Below are 6,874 nucleotides of genomic sequence, written 5' to 3'. Positions count from 1 at the left end.
GGAAATGATCCTTTACTGCAGTTTTCCAAAGTTCAACGTAAATGAAGACAATCTTGTGAAGCGCCACGGCAGAAGAACATTCACGTTTGTATGTCAATCTCCTGCAGACCGTAAAAACTACCCCAGTATATCCTGAAGTCATCCGACATTCCAACCACATTATCCCCAAAGCTCTGAATGTCAAAGACAACGGATCCGACTCGGATGAGAGTTCCTCGTACCCATCAGTCCAAACTTCGGTGGTCATCAGTCAAAGCTGCTTCCCGGCCTCAGACGCTGACATGTGTCAGCCACAGTCGCACACACACACACACACACACACTCTGATGGTCCTCTCTGTCCACACCAATAACACGTCAGGTCCACCTTCATTGGACGAGAGCTAAAAATCAAAGCATACCCCTCTCACCCGGCTGCCCCCCCCCATCAGCCACCACCAAATCCAATCACAGCTCGATACTTGCCTTGATTGATTAGCTTCCAGTCCAATTGAATCTCTGCCCAAAGTGGGGGGGTGGGGGTGGGGGTGCAGGCTGCCTTGCTCAAAGCCATTAGGCATTGGCATCTGTGATGATGTGTGTGTGTTTGGGGGGGTTAGAGAGTATGAAAAGATGAAGGAGATGGGACGGACTGTGTTTGCCTGTGTGGTTTTACAATGGTGTAATTTTCCCAAATAGACTGATACGGACGAAGGATTTTGATCCCACTCATGGGGAGTTTTTGATGAGCAAAAACCCGGCACCTTTCAGGAACGTTGGGCAGCATCCGTGACCCCCCTTAAATATAAATGGTACGTCTTCAGGCCGTGGAAATGAGAGTTCGGATCGGCTCCCAGGCATTGATCACAAGGAGCTTTCTCTGGACTTTTTCATGGACTTGTCACCGCTGTGTTGTTTTATTGCTTGCAGTCCGGAGAGAAATGCTGTTTTTATCAGGGAGATAAGAGCCGAGCACCTTGACCTTTGACGGCTTCTTTCAAACCTCAGCACACTCACACCCGTTTACGGTTCAGGCGTCCACGAACGCCACGTGCACCTGAAGGCTGCTGTCAAATATTTACGAGCAGACCGATAAGTTCACGGACACACTTCATCGTTTGGGGCCTCCTGACCTTTCTGTGCTTTGTGTTGGTTAATGCTGCAGAATCGTTTACTATAAAGCAGCTACTTATAATGAAAAAGGCTACATTAACGTGTGTAAATATGCTTTTCGGGCTTCTGCATGTAAAAACTCTTATATTCACGCGTCACATGTTTCTACCATCATTTTTTAACTCTACGTACAAAATGCGCGGCCACTGAACGTGTGTGCACATTAGAAAAACACGGTGGTGGAGGGTTGATGATGTGGGCTTCTTCTGCGGTCAACTTCAACCAACCCTGAAGCTTTAACCAGCAAAACAATGATTAAACGCGCGCCACATGTCCAGTGTGTCGGTAGCTTCTGACCTCTGCAGTCTGCCACGCTTTTGGAAGGATCAACATTAAACACTGAAATACCAATAATAACCTTTAGTTCCGTTGTGAAGCACAACTTTGGTGGTTTCACTGCATTATGAAAGGGTTAATCCAAATTCTAATTTATTTTTCACTCAAAAATGGAAAAAATACAAGATCATTGGCAACCTCCATGAAAGATCCCACCTGGTGGAGAGCAACGGATCCAGAGGATCAGGAAACAGCACAGGGGAACTGGCCAATGACTCCAACAGAGCTGGAACCACAGCAATAAAGGTTGCCATAGTAACACAAGACAATGGATTCAAATCCTGCTGAGGTCTTCCTGCTTGAGCCAACACATGTCCAGACCCGTCCAAAGTCCTCCAGAGACCCTCTGGGAGATCCAGAGGAGGATTGGGAGAAGCCGTCAAATGAGACCAAATTGGAACTCTGGTTGAAACGCCACTTGCCGTGTTTGGGGGAGGACAACTGCGAAAGAACACCATACTGACTGTGAAGCATGGAGGTGGAAGCATCCTGGTAAGGGGCTGGTGTTCTGCAAAAGAGACTGATCCCTTTAACACCAGAGCGTTAGCTCTTTGTTGACGCTCTTTTAACTACCGTAACTCTTACCGTTTATGCCGGTGGTCCCCACCCCTCTGGGTACGTGGGAATTTGTGGGTGTTTTTGATTTATTTAACATTTGATAAAGAACCAGCAGCCCCTCATGACGCCTGCTTCAGTCAAGGATCCAAGCCCAAAACTCCAACTGAAACCAACAATGAATGGATCAAAGAGAGACAGGAAGTCCGGATGGAAAGAAGGGAAGGAACAGAGATGAGGAAGGACACTTGGCTGTGAGGGCGCCTCAAAAAACAAATGTGGGCTCCGTAATCTGGCAGCTCTTACAACACGCCCTCGTGTCTCCGCCCTTGGTTCTGCGCGGCCCTCAGCAGTAAAGATTAAAGACGTGTCTCTACATAGCTGTCTGAAGTCCACAGGTCACCTGGGAGCGCTTAACAAGAGCCCGCTCCCACGACAGCAGGTATTCACCGGCGCCGCCACCGATCCCAACGCATCCAGAAGAACCGCGTTTCCAGGTGAGTGGTCCACCAGCAGAAGGGATTTGGATTACAATTGACCAAAATAAAGACAGAAATACCTGTTTACTCGAAAAACTAAACAAAACAAAAAGAAGTTGAACTTTTTTCCATGTTAGAATAATTATTATGTTATAAGCAAAAGCATAAATCTGAGAATTTAACACCAAGCTTCAAAAGTCAGCGCTGCTACTTCAAAATAAAGGTCCATAAATCTTAAAATGTAACTAATTGAATTAAAATGGGTTGTCTGAAGGAAGTTAATGCTCATTTAGTTTTTAGCAAATAAAGTTTTGAATCCTCTTTTCCTTCAAAAGATGATTCCTTCATCATGAATTTGTTTTTTTGGCTTCAGTTTATCAAAAAATAAAAAAAGAATGTGCGCAAAGATTAGTTATGCAAACTCAAAAAGTAATTCTTCAATATTTAAGAATTCTTTTTTGAGTTTTTTCACAATTTATTAGAAACATGAAAACCAAAATGGAAAAACTGTCGATAGTTTACTGTCCTCCAAAGTAAAATGAAAATAATTAAAAACAATTGTTTGTTCACCAAGGTCTTTTTAAGGTTTTTTTTGTCACAATTTATTGAAAAATATAAACCTAAATTGGAAGAAGAGAAGAAGGAAGACTTTAAGAAGAGAAAACCAATTTTTGTTGCACAGGTGCTTCTTATATTGTTATTCAATATTTATTGTTAAAAATAAAATTCTAAATGAAAAAGGTAAATATTTTACTGTACTTCTAACTGGAATTCTTTAAATATTGACTTTGAATAAAGAAAAAATGTTTTGGGGGGAGTCTGCTTTGGTTTTTACCATGTTTTCCCCCACTTTTTGTTGGAAAAGTAAAACAAAAAGGAAATAATGTTATTATTTGTCAAGTTTGCAAAGTGGAATTCTTCACTATAAACTTCAAATGTCAAAACAAAAGAATTCTTTCTTTTTTTCAGGGCTTTTTGTGTTTTTTTTAACTATTTTTTCTAAAAATTAAATAAAAATTGAAAACATTTTAATATCCTACAAATCTTCCAAATTAATGTAAAATACAGCAAAATGCCTTTTTTGTTTGTTCTGGTGTTTAACCTTCAATAATTTACTCTTCTACGAAACTGAATTCCTAAAAATGGACTTTATACACAAAAAAATATATTCCCCCCCCCCCCAAATGATGGTTGGTATTTTCCATTTCTTTACTGTCTTTACTGTCCCTCCCCATCCTTCTTGTCCCCATTGATCTTTCATTTGGTTCTTTGATTTCCTCGCTCTCTGCCGTCACCTTCGACTCTGTTCCCTCGATTTGTCTTCAGGTGTTATCTGTCCCGCTGCATGCAGCCTCCAGCCGCTGGCAATTAGGTCCTCAAGTTCATTAATAAACCATCGTTCAGCTCGTTAATTATTTACCTTAATTGCTGATTTAAGTTTCCCTGCCCCTCACACAAAGAGCCACTAGGGACCCACACACACACACACACACACACACACACACACACACACACACACACACACACACACACACACAGAGGTCACTGGCTCTTAGAGGTGACATATGGATCAAATTTCTACTGATGTCTTTTTTTTCTCCCTCTTCTTTTATCCCTGAATTTGCTTTTGTGTCATCGTTTTTGTGTGTCTTTGTGTGTGTGCGTGAACATGCCCGGGATGTGATTCTAGTAGATGGTGAAGTCCCCCGGATCAATACAGTTGATTGAGTGTAAATGAAATGAGTGCAACAGCGACTACATCTGCATCTCCAGTGGAGGCGGACGCCGCCGCTCTGCTCGGGGGCTCCATGGACGTCCCGTTTGTGCGTCAGGGGCGCCGCTGCTTTGTTTGTCGTTGATCCACAGCCTCGCTCCACACTAAGATTGGGTTTGGGGAAGTTAACATGTCAGGACAAAAGTCCTTAAATGTCCTCGTTTTTGAGAAACAACCCCTATCTGTGAACAACTAAGATGTTTGAGTCAATAGAATCCCTCGGTGTTGACGTTCACCTAGAGGCTCCACCTGGAACTGCAGGTTGTTAAATGTCCACCTGCACGACTTTCAATAAACGATGTTCTTTACTACGTCTAGACTAAGATAAACTGCAGAATTGGTTTTATTTCAGACAAATAAATCAGTTATGGGGATAAATAAAGTTGCCTCTTTTCTATCTGCATCTGCGAAGTGAGTGTGGGAGGGGTCGAGTTACAGGCTGCAGCACCAGTCCAAGGACTCATTTCAAACCAGATTTAGACTCTGAACCTCGATTTAAGGATTTGATTTTTGGATCCCGACTGACAGTAGTTTAATAGCTACAATATGAAATAATATGTTGAGAAGAATGAGAATAATTTGTTCATAAGTGGCATCAATTGATCATAATCAGGTTGCACATTTTATTTTTAAAGAAACTTTATCAAAAAGTTAGATTTCCATATTTCTTGAATAAATGTTTGAGACTCCTCCTTTTCATTTTTAAGTCTTAATTTGAAATTTTCCCTTTTTTTAAGGTTGAGGACACCTGGATGTCCTCTTCTTCTGTCCATCATTTTCCTGTCTAGACGCTCACCTGAACTCTCCATCCTCCTTTTCCTCCTTAGCAGGACCACAAGCCCTTCAGCGCCCGGGTGGAGGGGCGCTGCACCTGCCCGTGGCGTGCTGCTGTCAGTAACAAGGATTCATCCTGTTGTGACGCTGCAGACGGACAGGAAGTCATTGTTACTGGGAGTGTCTGTCACATGATGTGCGATGAGGGTCCTGGGAGGAAATCCAGAAGCCAACGTCATATGTCGACCTCTGAAGACGGTCTTTTTAGTCCTGCATGAGGCGATTCGGGTCAGTGTGTGTGTTCTCCTTTTTAGGAAAATAAAAGCCCAATAAAACAGACTCAAGACTTTTATTTTTAGAACCATCCCTGTGACTTACCTGAATTTATTTCATCTGAACTGTCCTTCAACCATGAGGTGACAGCTTTGACAACAAGACAGGAAGTCATGTTTGACAGGTGTGTGTCCTCACCTGAACTCAAGGTTTAAATTTGTCCTGCAGCCGTCCTGGACTGAAGGACGGCTTTCACATTTCTACCTGTTCACAGCGCCTCTTAGACAAAATTTGACCCCACGACACACACAGAAACTCAACTAGTACCTGGTGGGAAAAGAAATTTTAGGTATCGTTAATGCCCCTCCCCCACACCCCAAAAAATGATGACATCACAGCGGGAGAAACTACCAAAAAAATGAATGGGGAAAAATTCTCGTATTGGGCTCAACAACAAAAAAAAGTCAAAATGCCCTAATGAAAATAATAAGTGTGATGGGATATTCAAAAGGATGTTTTGAAATTATTATTATGGTATGCCCACATGACCAAAACTTGAGAAATTTGGCGATTCTCTTATTTTTGCACAATATAGGAAAAGAATACTTTTATGAAAAGATCTTTAGAAAATCACACACTCTGCCAGATTAAGTCTACAACCATAGATAAAGTTTTGTTGACCTTTGACCTTTGGAAAAGGCTGCCATCATGTATTTTTTAAGATTCAACCTTAGAACCTTCAACAGATTTAAACTCCTTCAAGGGATCTCGATCAATCACCTCCTAACTCTTTAACATAATTGGGAAGCTACTTTGAAAAAGAAATTATAAACATATGCATTGTTGGCTCAAGCTGAACAAAACCATATAACACATCATACTAACGTATTAAGAATGTGGGCGTAGTTAACCAAAAACCTTCGTTGCCAACGAAATCCAAATATTTACTTTTGCCGATTGTTTTAAAAATTATATCAACCTGTTTGTAACACCCAGGCGACCAAAAATTAAAATGGTTGCTATGGAGATGAACCAACAGAAAAGCTGCCATTTTGAACATTTTCTTCATGGATTTCTCGCGTGCAGCTTTGACGGACTGGGGTGGCAGAAGTAGAGGGGGAGGGGCGTGTAGCCGCTGCTTCACCCGTGAGGGTCGGAGCAGCAGCGGCGGGTAGCGCCGGAAGGTCATACAACAACGCTCATGTCTTTAATTTAATATTTTAACTCCGAAGATAATAATTCTTATATTGAAAATGTGCTGATCAAATACAGTTCCTAAAAATGGCAGTATGACCAAACAGGTTCAATAGAATAGAAGACAGCAATTTCTCTATGTAAATTATTACATTTTTGCTTCTTAACAAAAAAACAAAATAATTTTCAGGACACATTTTCTTTAAAAAAACAGTTTATTGCACTTTATTTTGAAATTTCACTGCCTTGGGTCTTCTGCTTGTTGGTCAGTTAACTTCTGTTGAAAATGAATGGTGTTGGTTCGGACAGGGAGGGCCCGCTTTTAATTACTCTAGCTG

The 6,874-nt window shown here is 41.6% G+C and overlaps 1 long non-coding RNA gene and 1 other non-coding gene across 2 annotated transcripts; both read left to right on the top strand.

Moving 5' to 3' along the window:
* The first annotated feature begins 1,801 nt into the window (after window positions 1–1,801).
* On the top strand, window positions 1,802–5,408 carry LOC144990497 (uncharacterized). The gene is made up of 2 exons (XR_013654470.1): window positions 1,802–2,539; window positions 5,033–5,408. It is a non-coding gene; the product is annotated as an uncharacterized LOC144990497 (long non-coding RNA).
* On the top strand, window positions 5,164–5,268 carry mir459 (microRNA mir-459). Its single transcript, NR_107222.1, has one exon. It is a non-coding gene; the product is annotated as a microRNA mir-459 (primary transcript).
* Window positions 5,409–6,874: the final 1,466 nt, after the last annotated feature.

Source organism: Oryzias latipes, chromosome 2 (genome assembly GCF_053564925.1).
Source record: "Oryzias latipes strain Hd-rR chromosome 2, Olatipes_Hd-rR_3.1".
In the NCBI taxonomy this organism is placed as follows: domain Eukaryota; kingdom Metazoa; phylum Chordata; class Actinopteri; order Beloniformes; family Adrianichthyidae; genus Oryzias; species Oryzias latipes.
This window is presented reverse-complemented; position numbering and strand designations above follow the sequence as displayed.